At 38.6% G+C, this 23,425-nt stretch overlaps 2 long non-coding RNA genes across 4 annotated transcripts; both read left to right on the forward strand.

The window, feature by feature from the left end:
- The first annotated feature begins 1,199 nt into the window (after nucleotides 1–1,199).
- LOC145803388 (uncharacterized) lies at nucleotides 1,200–2,538 on the forward strand. Of its 2 annotated transcripts, none has more exons than XR_014345491.1 (3): nucleotides 1,200–1,375; nucleotides 1,470–1,585; nucleotides 1,674–2,538. It is a non-coding gene; the product is annotated as an uncharacterized LOC145803388 (long non-coding RNA). The 2 variants fall into 2 exon arrangements; XR_014345492.1 differs by having other exon boundaries at nucleotides 1,236–1,375; nucleotides 1,470–1,590; nucleotides 1,674–1,859.
- Nucleotides 2,539–3,810: 1,272 nt separating this feature from the next.
- On the forward strand, nucleotides 3,811–5,831 carry LOC114298331 (uncharacterized). Of its 2 annotated transcripts, none has more exons than XR_014345489.1 (4): nucleotides 3,811–3,950; nucleotides 4,240–4,323; nucleotides 4,414–4,524; nucleotides 5,639–5,831. It is a non-coding gene; the product is annotated as an uncharacterized LOC114298331 (long non-coding RNA). The 2 variants fall into 2 exon arrangements; XR_014345488.1 differs by having other exon boundaries at nucleotides 4,436–4,524.
- Nucleotides 5,832–23,425: the final 17,594 nt, after the last annotated feature.

The following is a 23,425-nucleotide window of genomic DNA, read 5'->3' on the forward strand; positions in this document are numbered from 1 at the left end:
CTAACATAAACAAAATTTCTTAAAAATTTCAACACATCTATCTATCTATCTATATTATATTATCTATATCTATATCTATATCTATCTATCTATCTATATCTATACTATATATTAAGCAAAAAGGGGTTTTTAACCCCCAAGGCTTGTGGAAGCTCCAATATGCCAATTCTAATTTTTTTTTTTTTTAAAATTTAACCTCAGTATTTATTAACTTTTCTCAACCCATAAGACTTTTTGACTTCTCTCATAATTACTGCAGTACCTTTTCCAAAACAAATAATATGTATATTAAAAAAAATTTAAAACAAATATAAATATCTATATCTATATCTATATCTATCTTTTTATTTATATCTATCTCTAACCCACAAGTTTTGTGGGAGTTCCAATATCCCAATCTAAATTTCTTGATTTTTTGATTTAAAAAAATAAACCTTAGCATCTATTAATTTCTCACAATCTCTCTCTCTCATAGACTGACGTCTATAGATCTCCCCATTTTCTCACTCTCTAGCAATGGCGGTAACTCCCTGTCGATGACAACATCGGCGTCTCTAAATCTCCCTCCAACATCTAAGTATAGTTCTCTCTTCTAGGTCATTTTTTCGAGCATGAAATGAACACTAGACTGAGCATAGTTGGGATTGTATATCTTTTATCGCTCTCCTACTCCCTCATAATCTCTTTTATCTTTTGTTATATATGCCAGTGTGTTGCCAAATGAAATTATCTCATTTTTATTGAAAGTGTGATAAAAAAATTAGATTAATATTTTAATCACACTTAATTTAAGTAAGTGTGATAATATTTATTTTTAATCTCACTTTTTAAATAAGAGTGATTATATATATTTTTTTAATCATATTTTTTAAATAAGTGTGATTGTATGTATTTTTTTAATTTTAATTTTATATAAAATAATTTTCTATGCTCTGATCTGTAAAAATTCAAACCAGCTATAACTTTTTTTTATTATTTATTTATTGCGCAATACTAAGCAGCCCCTCACACACAACACTAACACAATTCAATTCATATTGATATTGATATTCCAAACCCATCTCTCACTCTTCTCTCTTCAAACCCTAACCCTACATCCTTTGATCGGCGGCGACTACTACGAGCAGCTGTGAAAGGCGAGCAGCAGCGGCGGTGAGCGACTGAGGTATTCACCCAAAAAAAAAAAGAGTGACTGAGGTATTGATATTGGTTTTGAAGTCGAAGAAGGTGGGATTTTTCAAAGATTTGATTCTGTGAAGTCTAAAATTTGTCTTTCTCATGAACACGGGCACACGGTTGATTTGATTCATTTGGCGTCGCATTTTCAAAGAGTGGAGCAGCAGAGGTATTCTATGCAAGTGAAACAGGAAAATGGGTATGTATAAGTTTCACTATTTGAGTACTCTGTTGCTTTTTTTTTTTTTTCAATCAAACACTTCAGTAGTTGAGGGTGCTAGATTATGTAACAGTATGTAAAGCGGGAATGATTTGGGACACTATTTTCATGAGGGCAATGCATGATCTCAAGGCTGTTGAGATAGTGCTATTTTGGAAATGGTAGGCTACAGAGGTTGAGCCTGATGAGGTGAGGTACAATGTTTTAGAAATTGAACAAATTTGATGTCATGTTATAAAGTTTTGATGCTTAGTTAGGAGATAACTTTCCCTTGAAGGGTTTTTTGAGGCACTGATCTCCAACAAAGGAGGCTTTTTTGGCATGATCCGTGGCACATGGCAAGAGCTTAAGAATGGATTATTTGATAAGAATAGGAAATATATTTCCCCAACTTCTGTTGTATGATCAAAGAGGCATGGAGTCCGTGGACTATCTTCTCATCCGCTGTGGGGTGGCTAGGATGGTATGGTTTTTATTATGAGATTGATTGTCTTTCCTTGGGTTTGCTGAAATACTGTTTTAGACTTCCTCAAATACTCTGTGAAATATTGGATCACATTTGCCTTGTACATGTTGGTATGCAAATAAAATAAATTAGGTGAAGATAAAGAACTGATATGTAGATTAAGAAGAGTTATTTTTATTTTTTTAAAAATTTTTATTTATTATTCTTTTACATGGTTGGGTCATGGAGAGCTTTTTCGATTTTGTGATAACAAGGATACATTGGTATGGATTTTCATTATTTTTATTTTCTATGTGTTGTGTATACTTGGGACACCTTCAATAATGAAATGGCTTGTAAAATAAAGAAAAAATGTTCCTGTCAGATCATAGGTCTATATCCAACCAGGCCTGACTTGCAACCTTAATTTTTAATTGAGGACTTTATTGTAATAGTGAGTTTAATTCTCTTGGTTGCATTTTGTTTAATGGATCATGTATAATATTTAGGTGAACTTGTATTGGTATACTAAGTTTTTGCCAAGAAATTGATTGCTTTTCTTGTTAGGATATTGGGGTATGTATCTCATTGGTGTCCAATTGGGCAGCTATTTGTTTTTTGGTAACTCTGATCTGAGCAAGTGTTGAGATCCAATAAATGAGCAATTAGAGTCTGGATTCTATCTCTTTTGTTTTTGGTACATATCTTTATCACTGGAGTCTTTGTCATCTCATTATCTTCTACTGTCACGTTAATTGATCTTTATTTTTATTTTTTCTGAATGAGACAAGTTATTAACAATGCTTCTGGATAGGCATGTGGAAAGCGTTTCACGTAGAATGGCAGGGCATATTGCTCTGATTACTTTTGTAATAAATAGACCATTTTTTTGAGAATGATGTTATTCTTTGGAAGCAAAGAAGAAAAACATATTTACCCCCCCCCCCCAAAAAAAAAGAAGAAGAAAATCTCAATTCTCATTTATAAATATAAAATTTTATTAAAACTAACGGGCAATTCTATTGCAGTGTAATGCAGCTTATGTTACTTTTGTATTAGCTCAAAATCTCCAAGTTATTCTCATTTTTTCTTTCTGCTAATAACTTCTCAAATATGATGGTTTTATCTGTTCTGCAACTTGTTGAGAAACCAGCATAGCTGTGGTTTTGCCTTTGTTGACTTGTATATCCGGTGTCAATGATTCATTGTGTTTGTTTGTTTATCTAGAAGCTAATTTGAGTGATTGGGATTTCTTTCCTTTTGCGAGTTATTAGCCTTTTGGTTTTTATATTTGAATATATGTTGAATTAATCATTAAAATAAAATTCTTATGAAGTAATAAACCTTAGAATTATTATTTTTCATTAGTTTTTTGGTGAAAGTTTAATGCCCTAAACCTCTCTATTATATTTATAGATTTTATTTATAGAAGTCAATGTTTAGGTGAGAAGCAATAAGGCTTTATGATGTTGGACAACCGGCGAGAATAGAACAGCTAAAAGAAAATAAAAGAAAGGCCATACAAAATAAAAGAAGGAAAAAGATTGAGATCTACAATTTACCCACAATGATATGGCAAGTTATGTGCCAATTTTTTGTTTGTCACAAACTCAATCATGCAAGGCCCAATCTCATTGCCATATCATTGTGGGACTTAAATTGTGGGTCTTTAGCATTTCTCATAAAAGAAACTTTAATTCTCTATTCTCAATATCTCAAAATTTAATTCAATATCATAGTCTATGAAACTATTACATAAAAGACCTATTTATAGGCATCCAAAAAAATTCTATTTGATAGTAACCAAAAAGAAAACTATCATAATTAGAGTAATAAAACAATAAAACCTATTAAATTATAAATAAGAAGATATCATCAAAATAAATCTTTAATCTTCGTCCAATCTCTTCTTGTTCCCCATCACCGTGTTAATCAAATAGGCAATGGTTATGGAGTACTCTTTGTTAATTAAAACTATTCAACCCTCTTAAATTTTTTGCAATTTTGCAGGTCTTAGCAATCCTAATGCTGTCTGATTACATCCCAGGACATAAGATTGCTGTACTGGAACAAGCATTCAACCGAAATCTATTGGGATCATTTCTTCTGGTGAAATATATAACCTCTCATTCCATTTTTTCTAATTGTTCTATATGAAGAAAAACGTAACCATATTTGTATACATACTAATGTGGAAAATGAGTTACCTATTACATCAAAATAAGTTGTCGGGATTATGTTTCCAAAACTGCCATTTTCATATCATTATGATGGGAATTTCTATCAGGATTGATGCGTGCAAAGCATTTTGTCCATTTTTGAATACTTTACATCCTTTCTTGAGCTTAAGATGGTATACTAACATTATATTCACATTTTTACTTGGTTGTTGACACAGATTCAATTCCAAGCTTGTGTTGGCATCTCCAAAACTGCTACAGATGCAGATTATGCTGCAATTTTATGAGTTATTGGCCATGAGGTTTGTCATTTATATCATAAGAAGCAAGAAACTTAGGTATTTTTTTTTAATTTGTATTAATTTGGGTCTTATTTCTGGTGTATATTGTAGTATTTTCTTGTGTATATTGTAGAACTTCAGAAACACACTGATGAGGTTGCTGCCTAAGTTATAGCGAGAGCTGAAGAACAAGGGCAGTTGATTGATTCACTTCACAGCTCTGTAAGTATTCCTTAAGGATTAGACTTGCACACAAGCACTGCTTGGGCTTTTATCGTTTCTAATGCCATGTGATATATATTTTTTTCTTTTTTTTTTATATTTAAACAATAGTTTGCTTTTATTTTGGTTTTTTGACTTTAAAATATTTGGCCATGCACTGAAGATTTTCATTTTGGATTTGTTGATTCTATGCATATGTCATATCTATATGGTAATCCAAACATTTTATACTAGTAACAGTCAAAGTGGTTTTTTTATTTATTTTTTTATTTTTTCTATTGATGCGGGAGATAAAGAGTCAATGTGATGAGAAAATGTCCGACTTTATTTTTTTTAAGACTAGAACAGTCGCTACAAATAGTAAGTTTATTCATATGTTTCTAGTGATTTCTGAATAAATTTGTGTTTTTATTTTTCGGGTTAGTAATTTCTGGGGAGAGATGCAAAATATGGTCAAAGAATTCAAGAACTTAGTTTTTTTTTAAATTTTTTCTTTCTTTAAAATATGTAATCATCGTTAAAACTTTTTATTAATTCATTTGTATATACTTTTGAATATTTAACTTTCATTTATGAAATATATGGCGTTATTCCATTAAATATGTGGTTGTCATTCAAAACATAGTATATAGTGTGTGTTACATTTTTTAAATGTGCATACAAAAGTGTGATCTTATCTCATTATTAATTACAGATTTTATTAGATATTATCACACTTAAAATATGTGGTCTAAATGTTTATTATCACAGGTTTTTTTAGCTATTAATCACACTTAAAATGTGTGAGCTAAATGTTTATTATCACAGGTTTTATTAGTTATTAATCACACTTAAAAGGTGTGATTTAAATATTATTAATCACACTTAACAAGTGTGATCTAAATATTATTAATCACACTTAAAAGATGTGTTCTAAATATTATTAATCACACTTAAAAGGTGTGATCTAAATGTTATTAATCACACTTAAAATGTGTGATTAAAAATGACTCTTTTTAATCACACTCTCAAAGATCACACTTTAATAAAACTTAATGATTTATTACTAAAACTTTTAATTTATTTTTTTGTATAATTGATTTATTACTAAAACTTTTAATTTATTTTTTTGCAGATTGGATTGGGGTGGCATTTTTGACGTGCAACAATGATGTAGTTTGTTTGAATGTTCATTTTTGTTTGATAGGGATTCACATACAGTTACACTAGTTATTGTTGGATTTTTGGTGGAATTGAACAAGTTATAACTTTTGGATATTTTGTGGATATTTCACTATTTTATTATATCAGGATGAAATTATTTGTAATGATGAATGGATATTTTTATTTTGTTAATTCGTAAATGTGTTGATAACAGGTTAGGTTAAGTTGTGATGGAATTGTTATATTTAACAGGTTTCAACATGGACATGGTCATATTTGTTGAACTAAAATTTAGATTTTGATAAAATAGGTATATAATGTGGAAAAAAATATTATGAAATTATTGACAAAATTTTTCATCCCTAAAGAAGGTTTTTTTGTCTCTTGTTTGGCTTAGGTGGATGATTAATTTTGTCATAAATTCTTTATTTCGTCGCTAAATGAATTTGTCATGACAAAAAATATTGTCACATTTTGTCACTATTACCCTCAATGTGTGACGAATTTTTTTTGACATTATTTCATCATTTTTAATGATGAATTTGTTTTTATCTCTATTGGTAGCTTCTTTGACAAAAAATTTTCGTCTTCGTTTATATTAAACGTGACAAAATTATTTTGTCTCCATTTCTTATATTTATGACAAAATACTTTTGTCTCTAATTTCTCCTTTAATGACAAAATATTTTGTCGCTAATTACTTATAAGTATGTTCCCAACAGAGTGTATTGGAGACAAAAAAAATTCGTCACAAATTTATCATTTTTAATGATGAATTTGTTTTTGTCTCTATTGGTAGCTTCTTTGACAAATTTTTTTTGTCTTCGTTTATATTAAACATGACAAAATTATTTCGTCTCTATTTCTTATATTTATGACAAAATACTTTTGTCTCTAATTTCTTCTTTAATGACAAAATATTTTGTCGCTAATTACTTGCAAGTATGTTCCCAACAGAGTGTATTGGAGACAAAAAAATTCGTCACAAATTTATCATTTTTAATGATGAATTTGTTTTTGTCTCTATTGGTAGCTTCTTTGACAAAAAATTTTCGTCTTCGTTTTTATTAAACGTGACAAAATTATTTCGTCTCTATTTCTTATATTTATGACGAAATGCTTTTGTCTCTAATTTCTTCTTTAATGACAAAATATTTTGTCGCTAATTACTTACAAGTATGTTCCCAACAAAGTGTATTGGAGACAAAAAAATTCGTCACAAATTTATCATTTTCAATGACGATTTTTTTTTTTTCGTCTCTAAGACCCTTTAGCAACGACCCTTTGGAGACAAAATGGGTGACGAAAAATGTTCGTCGTAATTAGTTTGGGTGACGAAATATATACATTTTGGGACAAATTTGTTTCGTCTTTGAATCCCAAATTTATTGTAGTGAATATATATATAGAAATATATACCATAGGTACACTAACAGTTAGGTTGATTGATTTTTATTCGATTGGTTAACTATACTATTTTCAAAATGAGAATCCTTTCTCTCTTCTTTTCTTTACTTTTTTCCAATAATTATAATTCCTAAAATTATAATCACTAAACCAATAATTGTTATCTACTACACAGAACTCCTTTTTACTATCTCACATGTTATTGTGTGTATAAATCTAATGATTAATTACATAAAGTGTATAATCCATTCAGTATGAATGTTTTATGAAGCTTCCTCACACAACCTTTTTTTTTTATTTTATCAAAACTGTAATTTGATTAATTTAAAACTCTGCATCTAATAAATAATGGTAAATAGTTTTCAAATTTAACCCCTATTCATCAAAACATACAAAAATTTAAATATAAAATTATAAATAGATAATGTTTGGAGTGTTTGAAGGCATAGTATGGAGATGGAATGAGTAATGCTAGAGATTTACATTTTTTACTCATAAATTTACTCATAATGATGTCATAAGAGAATTGGACCCTTAATGATTGTATGTGTAATAAATAAAAAATTAACACTTATCATGACATATCATTGTAAGTAGAATTGTAAAAAAAAATTAGAGTCTCAAAAATATTTTCCGAGGTGGAATATCCAAATCAAACGTGATTGAGACCCCACTTCCCCCCATCCCACACACAAATGGAGATTGGTGATTGAAGAAAAAAAAAAACAAAAAATTTTGGCCAATCACACCCCACTGGGGTCTTGGGGGTCACCCCAGTGGGGGGTCTGGAACATTTTTGTATCCGAATATTCTTGGCGTGTACGTCGGGTGGTGGAAGCTGACGCATGGCATGGTCAATGGATGTGTCCTTGGATCAATGTACATATACATATATAACATGATCTTCATTACCTTACGTTAAAAAAATTTAGTATTCATCAAATGTTTTTTTTAATAATTCAAATTATTTATTTTATGAGTTATGAATTTTAATTTGTCATATACATATTCATATACTCCAACTGACGCATTTACATTAGAATATGGTATAGTTTAGATGTAGAGAGACATGAAAGAAAAGAAAAAAAAAAGAAAAGAAAAGAAAGATGGAAATAGAAAAGGGAAATTAAGAGTTTGGCTTTGGAAGGGGCATCATCCAAGCATGTATGGGTAACGTGTAGTTGAGAGAGAGAGTTGCATGGCAGGCAAAGACATTTACTAGTGATGGTGGGGGGTCGTAAAGCTTTGTGGGTCCGAATGCTGTCCTTGTATTTTATGATACGCCAATTTGCCAAGGCTAAATCCACTTGAGTTTGAGCCCTAGATATTTTTGTTTTAGGGTTCGTAAATAATTGGATTACACAGTCTTTTGTATATTATATTACTCAAGTATATTTTCCCTTTTCTTGATCAACTACTTGAAATAATAATATACTTAAAAGTTTGGGATTGTACATTTTTGCTCACGGGTCCAAAATGGTCCTGGTATGATAACTTGAACAATTTATCTTGTAGCTATATATATATATATATATATATATATATATATATATATATATATATATATATATATGTATGTATCAAATTGATATTAGTTCATATGATATCGTCTTTATATTCAAAAAGATGAACACCCTATTGTAGGGGTTGTTTAGTTTTCATTTTGGGCTAAATAATCACAAAAAATAAAAATAAAAATCCAAAAATCACAAATAGTCAAAAATCACAAAATGACAAAAAAAATAAAAATTCACCATTCCAATGCCAAAAAAACCAATCAAAATTAGCAAACGAACAAAAAAAGTCATATGCTAAAAAAGTTAAAAAAGACAAAAATCTAACTAAAAAAATAATTACCAAATGAAGGCTTAAACTTGTCTCTCTTTTCTTTTCTCTTTTCTTTCTTCAAAAACCAATGATAAAATTACGTCAAGTGAAACTGATGATAATTCTCATTGATTATTTATTGGTATTGTTTACAACTTTTTCTTATTATTAACTTTTTGGTATTGTTTACAATTATAATAGCAACTTTTTGTTATTATAGTTTGTATGACATAAATAACTTTAATAAATTAAAACAACTTGATTACGTGAAAAATAAAAGAGATATGCTTTTAACTTTTATTTTAAAATTATCAACTATTAATTTGAAAAAAAGTACTATTTGTACGGGAAAGAAATAATTCTTCTCGTATAATCTTGTTGACTAAGTCTGTACTCCTCCGTACGACGCCGCTTTGTCACCTGAAAATACAAACGTGAGCTAGCCGGCGAGTGTGTGCCGGAAACCTCTCCGATGCCTAAGTCAGCAAACTTGACTAATAGACAAAGCTCTTTTTTTTTTTAGAAAGCAAAGTTGTGTGTTACCTCCTCTAGGGTGATATTTGTGAGCTTTTATAAGTTTCGAATGGCACAATCCTAGTAGGATTTTTATTCCTCCATGCAGAGTCCTCCTAGGATTCATACTCCTAAAAGATAATGCTTATCCTTTAACACTCCCCCACTACTTAAAACAAAGTGGGATGGTTTTTTCCATGGCCGAACTACCATATGACCGAAATAAAACTGGCTATGCCGAGTCTCAGAGTAGGCCGAACTGTCCTGAGTTCGGTTCTTCCTTTCAGTCCTTACTTCGGCTTTTCATGTAGAACCCATGATACGGTTTAGACCGAACTAACGATTCGCAACCGGTATAACTCCAAGACCGGTCTATCTTCAAGCTGCTTCCGGACCGAAGTAACTTTTATACGTATCTAGGGCCAGAGTAACTCTATACCTCTTTTTGGCCGGAGTAACTTTTACGGCCTTTTTTACTCAGCCCTTTGTATTGTGGCCCAATATGACAATCTCATAGCTCGGCCCAATTTTTACCAAAATTACCCTCTCAATTGCCCCTTAATTCCATCTGCACAGCATGATAGGGATTATCTGTTAATCAGCCGAGCTGAAGTTTTTAAGCCTTTCCAGCCGAGCTAAAAAAAGCTAAAAAAACCCTTTAGCCTTTCCAGCCGAGCTAAAAAAAAACTCTTCAGCCTTGGGGCCGAGCTTATTTCACTCCGGGCTCTACTTGTCCGGTCAAAACGTCTCTTCAATCACAGCGACTGTAACGCTTCACTTTCCAATGACACGTGGCAGGCTCTGATAGGCTGTGGGCAACTGTCGCGCCGCCCTCGTACTACGAAAAATTTGAACAGTTCCCGCTTTTTCTCTCTCGTCCTTTTCACAAAACAACCCCTCTATCCTTGAATCATTCACCCACACTTTTCACCTTATTCTCTCTTCGTGCCTCTGCTTCTCCAACCTGAGTTCGTGTTCTTCATTGGTGCTGTTGCTCCCATCACCAGCTTCATCTTCTTCTGGTAAGCTCCACAAAATCTGTTTTGTTTTTTCTTATTTCTGCTTTCTATGTTTTTGCGAAACATGCTTGTACATTTTTGTTTTTGCTTCTGTACTTTCATGGAAAAATCAGTAGAACCTATGAGTATATGTTATATATCCTATAGAAAACTCGTTTTTGATCCAGAATCATGTCCCAACCGAACTAGGAAACTGTTTGTGCTATATAGGTAGATCAACTCAGACAATAACCGAACTAGATACACTTTAGCCGAGATACGCTTACCGAACGAAGTTCTGTACTCAGTAAACTAGGAACCTTGGTATTCAACCGAGCTAGGCCTTTGGGGCTAAGCCAGCTTTCTTAGTTTCTAAACCAAACTCAGAAAGCTGCCCCTAGAGGCTCAACCGAAGTAACAAACTTCATAGTTCAACCGATTTAGGCCTTTGGGGCTAAACCAGCTTTCTTAGTTTTTTAGACTGAACTCAGAAAGCTGCCCCTAGACGATGAACCGGTCTAACAAAAATTGTTTCCAAAGCCAGTATGCCGAGATGCTTGCCAAGATCTGGCTAATAAGAACCCTGCTCAAACCGAGCTACCAAGCATTTTGTTGAACCGAGATAGAATCCTGTCCACAAAGCCGAAGTAGGGCTCTTTTACTTTGCTTTTAATTTGTAGCACAGTCCAATGATCTGTGCTTAACCCCTTTGTTTTCTACTTTGCAGACTTAGGTTGCCCAGGCACTCCATCGTGCGCTCAACCGAGCTACTGAGCACAATTTTTGCACCGATATAACTTATTCATAATTTATACAATAGATGGGGAAGTATAGGTACCTAGTAAATACTCCGGGCAGCCTAGCCAAATTCAGAAAAGACTACAATATACCCGATGACGTCCACTTGATCTTAGCCGAAAAATATGTCATTCCATGGGGTAATGAAGGCTTTGTCCCCTTCACCCTTTTGTCAATTATTGAAACCGGACTACGATTTCCAGTCCAACCTTTAATCTGTGAGTTTCTTAGGCAAACTAGATTATGCCCTACCCAACTATCCACCAATTCATACCGCATCATCATGGGAATAACCGAACTGAACTGCCAAGCCGGACTAAACCTTGGCCTGGCCGAAATCTTCCACCAATACTCCATTGGTTCAAAAGAAGATGGGTGGGTCTATTATCTAAGAATACGTCGCCGCCGAGAGAAGATGATAAAATATATACCGGACAAAGACTTAAACGATGACGATTTTTTCTGGGTGTCTGGGAACTTTGAGGATCATTAAGCTCAGATTCCTGGCCGACCTATAAATTGGAAAAAAGAAGAGCCCGGTAAATTTACTTCGGTTTTCTTGCTTGCATTTTTTTTTTTATTTTTATATTTCGGTTTTTTAATATATCAACCGGACTAACAGTTGTCTTCTTTCGCAGATGCTGCCCACCTTCACTCTTTATACAACTACCCAAACCTAGCCATTTTGCGCGCCGCACTACGGTATCCAGAACGTAGCTGGGCCAAATTGCTAAAGTTCGAGCCGACCTACAGATACAGTGGTCGCCGAAAAGCCAGAGTGACTGATTTTCTTCTTGAAGACGCCCCAGAGCCGGACCCAACCTTACCCCAAATCAGACTAATTCCACTCACTGCTGAAGAGGAGATGGCCAAAAAGAACAGAGTAAGGGCCCTCTTGTAACGCCCTCAAAAAAATAACATTAACCCATCAATATAGACGTGCATTGATATATAAAAGTTCTACATTCTTCTATTCATTAAAGTTTCATTACAAAAAGTATTACATGTTAACGACAAAGGCAAATGCCCTAAAGGCTTACAGCTTTCCAAGTTAACACTTGGTTACAACAAAAGAGTACTAACTCATTTATACATTAAGCCCTTGGCTTGGATTTACATGTAATACATCAAAAATCAAACGACAAAAATGTGTCCGCCTCTAGCCTCCCAAGCTATGTCTTTGGAGGTGGCATGCTACCTGTACCTGAAAGTGATATTCCCATATAGGGTGAGCCACAGCCCAGTAGAAATACACTAAACCAAATATGGACAATGACTAAAAGATTAGTAGTTGATAGATGGCCCACACTGATACTTTCTCTCATCACACTTTACAGTTTCATGACATGCAAATCCATATTACAGTTCATTTTCCAATTCCTTTCAATTCTCAATTTACAACCATGGCTCAGAACCTGGCCAAACAACTCATATGAGACAGTAACTCATATCAAACACTTCCCATTTCATAATAAATAAGCACACTAGCTATATCACACAACAACAGATAAGCATACAAGCTATACCATCACTTCCATAGATATGCATATGAGCACTATCACACTTCCAATGACAAGCATATGAGCTCTGTCAACACATTACTAGATAAGCATATGAGCTCTATCTACGGAGTCCATCCCCTATCTCCTCCCAACAACATCCGGTTTAGAGGTCCATCCCCTATCTTCTCCTAAACTGTGGAGTACATCCCCTATCTCCTCCAACACAGCACAATGCATATAAACAATAATTATACACATCATCATACAACACATAAATTTAACGTGTTCTTTCAATCATCATACTCAATGACTCATTCCAGTGATTAGTTTCCGTTTGCCTAATCATCATGCATTGTCTACAACAATCACGACTATCCTCCACCGATAGCCCAAAGTAGTTATTTCTATACAGAAAATAAAAGCAACAAATGGATATAAAATCGACATTTTCAACTAGGTGAGTGACATAAAATCCAACTACACCCTTTAATCCCATGTATCCCCAATCTCAACATTTCCAATTCAATTCCTCGTTTCTCACAATTAATTTTACAAATTAATTGACCAATGTGATTAGGGCATTTTCCATAATTAACATTACAACCCTTAGGTTCCATTTTCGTTAATGTTTTAACATTAATTCCACTTTCCCATGCCAAACATGCATCTAGGCTTATTATAAATAAAACCTCAACTTTTGTAAAATTACACAAAAGCCCCAAACTTTCACAAAATTACCAAACCAACCCCAACATCTCAAAATACTAAAATTTAAAGACAGAATCCATAGAGAGGAGTAGGATATCCCTACCTCAAACCCGGAGCCCCAAGGAAGAAGATGACAAAACCCAACGTGCTCCAAATCCCGAAATTCTCAGATTAAAATGTAGCCCTCGACGATCAACAACTTTTTTGTAAAGGCCAAAGATGAGCAAATCACTCCTACTAGATCAAAACCTAGAGAGAAGGTAGAGTTCTAGAGTGAGAGGCTCAACAATGGTGTTTTTGGAAAAGTAGGAGAGAGAAGAGAAAGTGAAAAAGTGATTTGAAAAGTCAAAACACGGAGCTTTAACCCAGTCGCCCCGCTCGAGCGTCCAACGCCCCGCTCGAGCATCACTCACAGACTCCCGCTCGAGCGTCAACAATCCCGCTCGAGCGGCGAATACACACTTCCGGAACTTTTACAGAACCAAGTCTCCGCTCAAGCGTCAATCCTCCCGCTCGAGCGTCACACACAACAACCCGCTCGAGCGTCAAAACTCCCGCTCGAGCGTACAACCCTGCAGAGGAAATACTGGATGGGTGCAATTCCCGCTCGAGCGTCAAAACCCCCGCTCGAGCGGACAGGTCAAAATCTAGGCAACTAGTTTTGGTTTCTAAACTCAACCAACCTGTAACAAACCTGCCCAACACATCCTATAACTCAAATACAAAGTAAGAAAGGATGTAAACAAGATAATTATCAACTACCAACATCCACGGACACATGTCCGGATCACTATACAACAAGGGTAAACCCGGGATCGCTATACCTCTTGACCGAAACCAACAGGGCCGAAGTACCACCAGCAAGTCAAACCCAAGAAACGGTGGTGGCCCTTCCTATTCAACAACCGTCCTCATCCCGCCGAACCAAGTGCGCCTGGACCGTCGAAACCGAACCAAGTTTGGTTGATGAAGAAGAAACTGGTCTTCCACCAAGCCTGCCACCGAGCCCCCAACCGAAGCCTTCCGACCGAACTACCACTAGCTGGGTGCCAAAACTTTCCTTCAACAACCGAGATATCCAAGACTTTGACTCGGTTGTTGCTGAGAAGGATCACCAGTTGGCCTTCAACCTGGCCAAGAGTGTGTGGCTCCCCAAAGATATGAAGCACCACCAAAAGCAATTGAACACCGAACTGAAGGCCATTCGGTCTTTAACAAAATCCATGATCTTGGTAAGTAGCTCTGTCCGTTTTTCTGTCTAATTTTCCCAACTTTCACTTCGGCTCAAATGAAGTCTTTGTTTTGTCAGGCCATTCAGAAAAACAACATTACTTACAGGAAGGTGGTAGAGCTCAGGAAAACAACGAGGCAAGCCGTGGCAGAAGCTGAAGTGAAGGCGACCGAGCTAGAGGAGGCCAGAAAGCAAATGGCCGAGCTATGAGCTGAGAACAGCCGACTGGCCGAATTGGTTAGTTCGGCTGAGGCAGAAAAGCAAAAGGCTGCCATTGTGCTAAAGGATAAGTATCTGCGAGAGCTGGTGAAACTTGAAAGGAAGAAAGATACCGAGATAACCCAGCTGAAGGAGAGCGCAAAAGGAGCCGAAAAGAAAGGTTTCAAGAAGGCGGAGGATGCTTACACCCGGCAGTGTGAAGCCGCCAAGGAACTTTTCTTCAAGTGCGGCTGGAGGGCAGCTGTTGAGAAGCTCGGTCACGATCCACAGACCGAGGTCTTCATTAACTCTTACTTCGGTTGATGTGCACGTTTTGGTACTTGTTATGATTTTTCCACAATCTTTGTGCTTTCAACTGTTATCTCGGTTTTTGGTTGCTTAAACTAAATATGCCTACCAGCCAACCACTCCTTAGCCGACATAATTACTTAGGCTGAGGAGTACACAGAGTTGTTTAATCCAGCCCACCACTCTTCAGCCATGCCCTTACTTCGGCTAAAGAGTATAAAGAGTTTGTTTAATCTAGCCAACCACTCTTCAGCCATGCCCTTACTTCGGCTGAAGAGTACAAAGTTGGTTTAATCCAGCCAACCACACTTCAGCCATACCCATACTTCAGCTGAAGAGACCAAAGAGTTGGTTTAATCCAGCCAACCTCTAAGTTAGTTTTTCCAGCCAACTTAGAATAATGTTTGGTTATTCCGACTAAACGTCCTGCAGCCTGGATCCTTATCCTGGGCTTAGGAAGGGTGTTGGTTTAATTCAGCCAACCACTCTTCAGCCATACCCTTACTTCGGCTGAAGAGTACAAAGAGTTGGTGTAATCCAGCCAACCACTCTTCAGCCATACCCTTACTTCGGCTGAAGAGTACAAAGAGTTGGTGTAATCCAGCCAACCACTCTTCAGTCATGCCCATACTTCGGCTGAAGAGTACAGAGAGTTGGTTTAATCCAGCCAACCATACTTCAGCCATACCCATACTTCGGCTGAAGAGTACAGAGAGTTGGTTTAATTCAGCCAACCATACTTCAGCCATACCCATACTTCGGCTGAAGAGTACAAAGTTGGTTTAATCCAGCCAACCTCTAAGTTAGTTTTTCTAGCCAACTTAGAATAATGTTAGGTTATTCCGACCAAACGTCCTGCAGCCTGGATCCTTATCCTGGGCTTAGGAAGGGTGTTGGTTTAATCCAGCCAACCTCTAAGTTAGTTTTTCCAGCTAACTTAGAATAAAAATGTTCGCAACATTCCTAACTTCACTAAAGCTAACTTTTACAGAGAACAACTCATGCTGAAAAGAATCGATTGTTTTATTGAAGAAAAAGAAATTACACATGTTTGAAAGGAAAAAAGCTAAAAATAAAATAACTTGAGATTGGCCATGTTCCATGGCCTAGGGATTGCTTTGCCGTCCTTGTCTTCTAAGTGGTATGCCCCTTTGCCTGCTAATCCAACCACTTTGTAAGGACCTTCCCAGTTTGGCCCTAACTTGCCATCTCCTGGTATCAAGGTGTTTCCCATCACTTTGCGCAGTACCCAATCTCCAATCTTGAATTGTCTTGGATGCACCGTTTTGTTGTATTTTCTGATCAACTCTCATTGGTAGGAGGCAATGTGAACCAGTGCTCTTTTCCTTCTTTCTTCCGCAAGGTCAAGTTCTAATGCTATGGCTTCTCCATTCAAGTCTGGATCAAAATTTTCGCTTCGAATTGTGGGGAGGCCAACTTCTAGTGGGATTACTGCTTCCATTCCGTAGGCCAAGGAGAATGGTGTTTCTCTTGTCGATCGCCGAGGTGTGGTGCGGTAAGCCCATAAAACATGAGGAAGTTCATCCGCCCATTTGCCTTTTGCCGTTTCTAACCTTTTCTTCAGTCCATCAAAGACAACTTTATTTGATGCTTCTGCTTGGCCATTTGCTTGAGGATATACCGGTGTAGAATTGTAGAACTCTATCTTGTATTCTTCAAAAAAGCCTCTGAAGATTCTGCCGTCGAACTGAGTACCATTGTCTGAAATTAGGGCTTTTGGTATGCCAAACCGAGTGATGATATTCTGCCAAACGAACTTTTTTACATCTCTTTCCTTAATTGATGCCAATTCTTCTGCTTCCACCCACTTTGTGAAGTAGTCTGCTGCTGCGAGAAAGAACTTTCTGTTGCCGGGTGCCGTCGGAAGTGGTCCTACTATGTCCAAGCCCCACATTGCGAAAGGCCATGGGCTAGTTAATGGTAGGAGTTCTCTTGCTGGTTGATGTATTTGGTGTGCGAATTTTTGGCATTTCTCACACTTCTTCACATATTTCTCTGAGTCTGCCTACATGTATGGCCACTAGTATCCTTGTGAAATGGCCCTGTAAGTTAGCGATCTTCCTCCTTGATGGCTTCCGCACACCCCTTCGTGTATTTCGTACAAGAATGCTTCCACTTTGCTGGGGTGGACACACTTTAGATAGGGTCCTGAGAACGACTTCTTGTATAATGCCAAAGATGGGGAGAGCCAAAATTGCTGCGACTTTGCTCTTATTCTGTTGGCTTCTTTTTTCTCCTCTGGTAAGATGCCGTCTTTTAAGAATAGGATGATGGGGTCCATCCAAGAGGGGCCTAGCTCTGCGCAACATACCTCTTCAGCTTCGGGGTCTTCAATGCTTGGTCTAGGTAGGTAGTCGATCAGTAGTGGATGAGGTATGGAGGTATCTGCCATTGAAGCGAGGCCTGCTAGTTCGTCTGCTCTGCTGTTTTCTTCCCTGCCGATTTGTTCTATCCTTACTACATCAAACTTCTTGATCTCTGTTCTGACCAATTCTTGGTACTTGGCCATCCTATCATCCTTTGCTTCGTAGTCGCCAGAAATTTGATTTACCACCAGCTGTGAGTCGTTGTAGACCATTAGTTCGGTGGCCTTGATGTAGTATGCTGATTTGAGTCCTGCAAGAAGCGCTTCATACTCCGCTTCATTGTTTGATGCTGGGAAGCCAAGGTTGATTGCTTGTTCTACAACCAGGCCGTCTGGCGAGATGAGGACTATGTCGAGTCCTGCACCATGCCAGTTGGATGCTCCATCCACAAAGAGCTTCCACATCTCACCAACGAACAACTTCCAGCAAGTGGAGGGGTCAGATGATGTCGTGGGGTCAAGAATGTTGCTGGTGCTTTCTTCAAGGTCCATGCTTGCTGTCTGCCCCTTGCTATCTGATTGTACCAAGTCTTTTTTTGTTGGAGAGCCTTGGTTTGGTGTAGCTTCTGCCTTGCTGTCTTTAGTCTGGTCTGCCTTGGGGTCTGACTGAGTACCTTCTACTAGGGGTTGCGCTATTCCGATGTCAACTTCCGCCCCTAGTTCGGTTGTGTCAGTTAGGTCGACTAAGCAGATATGATGACTTCCAGGAGTAAACTCTGCGATGAAGTCTACCAAAGATTGGGCTTTTATTGCGGTCCTGGGTTGGAACTTGATGTCGAATTGTCCCAAACTCTACTGTCCACTTCAAAATTCGCCCAGAAAAGTTCGCCCTCTCAAACAAAGCTTTTAGTGGGAAAGCTGTGAGGATGGCTATGGTGTGGGCGTGAAAGTAGTGTGCCAATTTCCTGGAGGCCATCATCAAGGCTAGTGCCAGTTTTTCCAGTGGCAAATACCTTGTTTCGGCTCCCAGCAACGTCTTGCTAACATAATAGATGGGCAAGTGTTGGATTCCTTCTGCACGAACCAACACTGCGCTAACTGCGTGCTGAGAGACCGCTAGGTATAAGAAGAGTTCTTCACCAGGTACTGGGGTAACAAGCAGTGGTGGTGAAGACATATATTCCTTCAAGCTTTCCAGAGCTTGGTCGCATTCTTCATCCCACTCAAACTTGGCCTTTAAGGCGTGAAAAAATGGTCGTAGTCTGTCTGACGACCGGCTGATAAATCGGTTGAGTGCAGCTGCCATGCCGGTGAGATGCTGCACTTCTTTCACAGAGTTTGGTCTTTCCAAATCTTGGATTGCTTTGATCTGGGAGGGGTCTGCTTCTATACCTCAGTTGGTCACCAGGAAGCCCAAGAATTTGCCAGATCCTACTCCGAATGCACACTTGGATGCGTTGAGGCGCAACTTGTGCTTCTTTAGGATTTCAAACATCTCTCCTAGGTCCTTGAGATGGTCATTCTCATCTTTGCTTTTGACCACCATGTCATCGATGTAAGCCTCCATTGTTCTGCCTAACAATGGTTCAAACATCTTGGTGACCATCCGTTGGAATGTTGCCCCTGCGTTCTTCAGGCCAAAGGGCATGACCTTGTAACAGTATAGTCCTCTTGGAGTTGTAAAGGACGTGACCTCCTGGTCTGGTTCATGCATGGCGATCTGGTGGTAGCCTCTGTATGCATCCAGAAAGCTAAGTCGGTTATGTCCCGCCGTTAGGTCTACCAGTTGATCTATCCGTGATAGAGGAAAGCTATCTTTTGGGCATGCCTTGTTGACTGTTTTGTAGTCAACGCAGACACGCCATTTGCCATTCTTCTTTGGCACTACGACCGTGTTGGAGATCCATCTTGGGTAGTGCACTTCTCTAATTGCTCCTTCCTCCAGCAGGTTACCTACTTCTTTCGCCACTATTTCGGCATGGTGAAGTACCGATCGGCGAGTGCGTTGAATGACCGGCCTGGCAGATGGGTGGACATTGAGTTGGTGACTGATGAAGTTTGGATCAATGCCTGGCATGTCGTAGGGTGTCCAGGCGAACACTTCAATGTTAGAGGTCAAGAATTCCAAGACCTCTAATCTCTCAGTGTTGGACAACGACGAGCCGATCAAGAAGAACTTATCCGGGTTCTTTTCATCTATTTTTACCTCCACCAAGTCCTCCACTGCTTTCTGATCAGCCTCTTTGCCGACGTCCGCGAATAATTCATTGCTTTCAGGTTCTTCCACCGAATGAACGTATCCTTTGGCAGCGCGGCTGCCATTCACCGTGGCGAAACATTGCTTTGACATGATCTGATCTCCATAGACTTTTTCAATTACTCCGGTGTCGTTGGGAAACCGTATTACTTGGTGGTAAGAGGATGCCACTGATCGCATGGCATGCAGCCATGTTCTGCCCAAGATGATGTTGTAAGTGGAAGGGACCTTCAATACCCAGAACTCCACTTGTTTTGTCACGCTTCCTGCTCTAACTGGGAGAATTATCTTACCGACGGGCCATTCAGGCATGGAGTTGAATCCAATTAGGGGAGATACGGCAGGCGCCAAGTCTTTGTCTTGCAGCTTTAATTGTTTAAATGTCTCGTAGTACATGATTTCACATGAACTACCCTGGTCAATCAGAATCCGCTTGACGTCAAAATCCTTGACTCGGAGAGTGACGACTAGGGCATCATTGTGAGGACAGTATATTCGATCCAAGTCTTTATCCAAAAAAGACATGACGTTTGTCGCCTCTGTTTTCCCCTTCTTGATGGCAGGTTGGGCACTTAGCACCTCTCTAAAGTGCTCAGCCTTTTTGATTGATCCCCTGAGCTCGCATACACGCTCAAGTTCAAAGACTCCATGTATCACATTGATAATGCCTTGAGGTGGGGGGTCGATTGGCATTCCATTGGGGTTATTATGGTCCTGGGGGGCAGGCTGCGTCCCTCCTTCAATGTATTTGTCCAAGTGACCTGCCGCCACCAACTCCTCCAGGTGCTGTCTTAATGGTGTGCAATTCTCAGTTCGGTGCCCCTTTTCTTTGTGGAAGGTGCACCGCGATCTTTCGTCATAGTCCTTCTGAGCTTCTCCTAGCTTGGCTGGCCACTTGACGAAAGGCTCATCTCTTATTTCGCTCAGAATCCGATATATCGGTTTCTTGAACACCGTGGTTATGGCAGTGCGGATTCTCAACCATCTTTTATCCGGGTCTTCTCCGTTATCTCGTCTGCCACGTCCGTTTCTGTTCTGACGATCCACTGTATTGACCTTTGCTGAGGTTTTCTTTTCTGGTACTGCGGTCGTACAAGATTTTGCTTTGGCACGTGCGCCATTCTCCTCTACCCTGATGTGCTGATGCACTCTTTCCATCAGGGCTTCCATGGTGAGGGGTGGCGTCATGGTGATCGAGTCCCGTAGCCTGTTCCCAACTGGAAGGCCTCTTTTATACTGTGCAATGGCGAGATTGGTGGGGCAGTCCCCAATCTGATTGAATGTCTCCCAGTAGCGACTGTTGTAGGATCTTAGGGTCTCTTTATCGCCCATGTCGATGGAGAGTAGCTGGTCGATCTCCACCGGGGTTTTAGTGTTTGTTCGGAACCTTGTCACGAAGGCTTCTGCCAATTGTGCCCAAGAGGCTATGCTGCCTTCTGGTAGTTTCTCGAACCACGTCAAGCCTAGGTCGCCAAGACTTAATGGGAAGAGTATGCACATTAAGGCCTCGTTTCGCCTGTATACAGCCATGACTTGGCGAAAGTGGCTCAAGTGTGAGTAGGGATCCGTCTTCCCTTCATATGTAGTGAATTTTGGCTGAAGGAAGCCTGATGGTAGGGGCGCGTTTTCAATCGCCGGAACAAACGGTGAAGTCTGTAGCCTTGCTAATGCCTTGTCCATTGGTTCGTAGGCAGGGCGCGGTATTGGCATTCGAACCTCGACGCTTCCATGCGTTCGAGGAGCCAACCGCTGTAAGGCAGAAACTCTGTGCGGATCCCGCGCCCTGGCATCCTCCTTGCATCGTGCTTTCTCTTCGAGCACGGTTCGTAAGTGGGATGATCTGGGTAATTCCGTCTGTCTAGATCTGGTTTGGTGCGAATGCGAGGGCCAATACGTGCTTCCTTCAGTGTATGATCTTTCAGATCTCGTCCTCTCAGACCTGGAGTGACGAGTTCTGGAAGACCAGGATTGAGTGTCGCCTGTCCTGAGGCTTCTACTCTCTCCTTGCGAGGGTGTAGTATTCCTACTACGATTTTCTGAGTGGTGAGGGGGCGTCTTGTTTTTGCGCCCCTCTCCTGTCGCCACTTCTTTTTTCTTCATCTGGCGTTTCAAGGCCTCCATGTCTGCCACCATCTTTCTTATCAATTCATCTTGCTCTTTTACGCGATCTTCCAGAGCTTGAGGGTCAATCATCCGCCTTTGCCTGTCAAGACTTTGAGAATGAGATTGACGGGGGCTGTGAGTCCGTCTTCCCCTAGTATCTCTCCCGGAGTTATGTCGTTGGGACTCCAAGTCCGTCATGGGAGGGACAGAAGGTAATCCTTCACGCCTTGCGCCTCCATCTGGAGTTAGCCCGTCGACGGCGGACTACGGCAATTCTTCAATGTGTGCCATTGTTTGATGAGAGGAGAAGCTTTAATCAAGAGGTTTTGTTCTGTCTGTTATTCCCACAGACGGCGCCAATTGTACGGGAAAGAAATAATTCTTCTCGTATAATCCTGTTGACTAAGTCTGTGCTCCTCCGTACGACGCCGCTTTGTCACCTGAAAACACAAACGTGAGCTAGCCGGCGGGTGTGTGCCGGAAACTTCTCCGATGCCTAAGTCAGCAAACTTGACTAATAGACAAAGCTCTTTTTTTTTTTAGAAAGCAAAGTTGTGTGTTACCTCCTCCAAGGTGATGTTTGTGAGCTTTTATAAGTTTTGAATGGCACAATCCTAGTAGGACTTTTATTCCTCCATGCAGAGTCCTCCTAGGATTCATACTCCTAAAGGATAATGCTTATCCTTTAACACCCCCCCCCCCACTGCTTAAACCAAGTGGCATGGTTTTTTCTATGGCCGAACTACCATATGACCAAAATAAAACTGGCTATGCCGAGTCTCAGAGTAGGCCGAACTATCCTGAGTTCGGTTCTTCCTTTCAGTCCTTACTTCGGCTTTTCATGTAGAACCCATGATACGGCTTAGACCGAACTAACGATTCGCGACCGGTATAACTCCAAGACCGGTCTATCTTCAAGCTGCTTCCGGACCGAAGTAACTTTTATACGTATCTAGGGCCGGAGTAACTCTATACCTCTTTTTGGCCGGAGTAACTTTTACGGCCTTTTGTACTCAGCCCTTTGTATTGTGGCCCAATATGACAATCTCATAACTCGACCCAATTTTTACCAAAATTACCCTCTCACTATTAAATAGGTTTTAAATGAGTTTTGATAACTACAAACTTATTTGATGCTTTCATAGTGTTACTATTGTGTATAGTTTTGGAAAATGCTACATATAGGAGGATTTTTTACTCTCTCTTTTTTTTTTTTACAGTTAAATGCTAAACACAATGATTTCATGTATATTTATCAATGTCAACTCGTGATATTTGTAGAGCGTTACGTATTGTAATTTAGGAAGAGGCTCTCTTTGAGTGTTGTTTGGTTTCATGATATATACTTATAATAGATTTTACTTCAACAATTTAAATAGTTTATATTTTTAATTAGGAGTTTTGTCTTTCTTAATTTTAAAGGCGGATACAATTTTTGAAAGAAAAATGTTTAGAAGTTTCAGAGAAAAAGTTTTAGAGAGAGCTCTAATGATAAATTTCATCATATGATGTGATATTTTAACTTGTATTTTTGTTTATTTGTTTTTTTTGTCAGTGGTGTTACATAACTAATTATGTTAC

Source organism: Camellia sinensis, chromosome 12 (genome assembly GCF_055761805.1).
Source record: "Camellia sinensis isolate YWXY chromosome 12, ASM5576180v1, whole genome shotgun sequence".
Taxonomy (NCBI): domain Eukaryota; kingdom Viridiplantae; phylum Streptophyta; class Magnoliopsida; order Ericales; family Theaceae; genus Camellia; species Camellia sinensis.